We start from the raw sequence: 296 nt of genomic DNA, 5'->3' as shown, positions 1-296 counted from the left end.
GCCAGCCGGCGCCAGTGGCATCGCGCCGGCGTGCGACGTGGGAGGGCAGAGCTGCTGTGCCCAGGCACATTTGCTAAGGATGACCCGGCACATTCCCGGTGAGGTGGAGCAATTTGAGCTTAAATGGAGAACGGGGGGAGTGCCTGAATTTCAGGCAGTACCATATGTTTGAAAACGAAGATTTTAAACTTGGGATTGCAAAACCCAAAGGGGAAGTGCAAAATCTGTCCCACGTGATCTTTTCGACTTCCCTTTAATTGCCAGCGTTTCACCCAACTACCTACGGTGCCTCCCCT

At 54.1% G+C, this 296-nt stretch overlaps 1 protein-coding gene across 1 annotated transcript in view; it reads right to left on the bottom strand.

The window, feature by feature from the left end:
• ARSG (arylsulfatase G) overlaps positions 1-296 on the bottom strand; it is a 31,120-nt gene that overhangs the window by 29,688 nt on the left and 1,136 nt on the right. The window lies entirely within an intron of this gene.

This window comes from Egretta garzetta, unplaced genomic scaffold (genome assembly GCF_000687185.1).
Source record: "Egretta garzetta isolate BGI_Z169 unplaced genomic scaffold, ASM68718v1 scaffold19, whole genome shotgun sequence".
Lineage (NCBI taxonomy): Eukaryota > Metazoa > Chordata > Aves > Pelecaniformes > Ardeidae > Egretta > Egretta garzetta.
The sequence above is the reverse complement of the archived record's forward strand: the minus strand, read 5'-3'. Positions and strand labels throughout refer to the sequence as shown.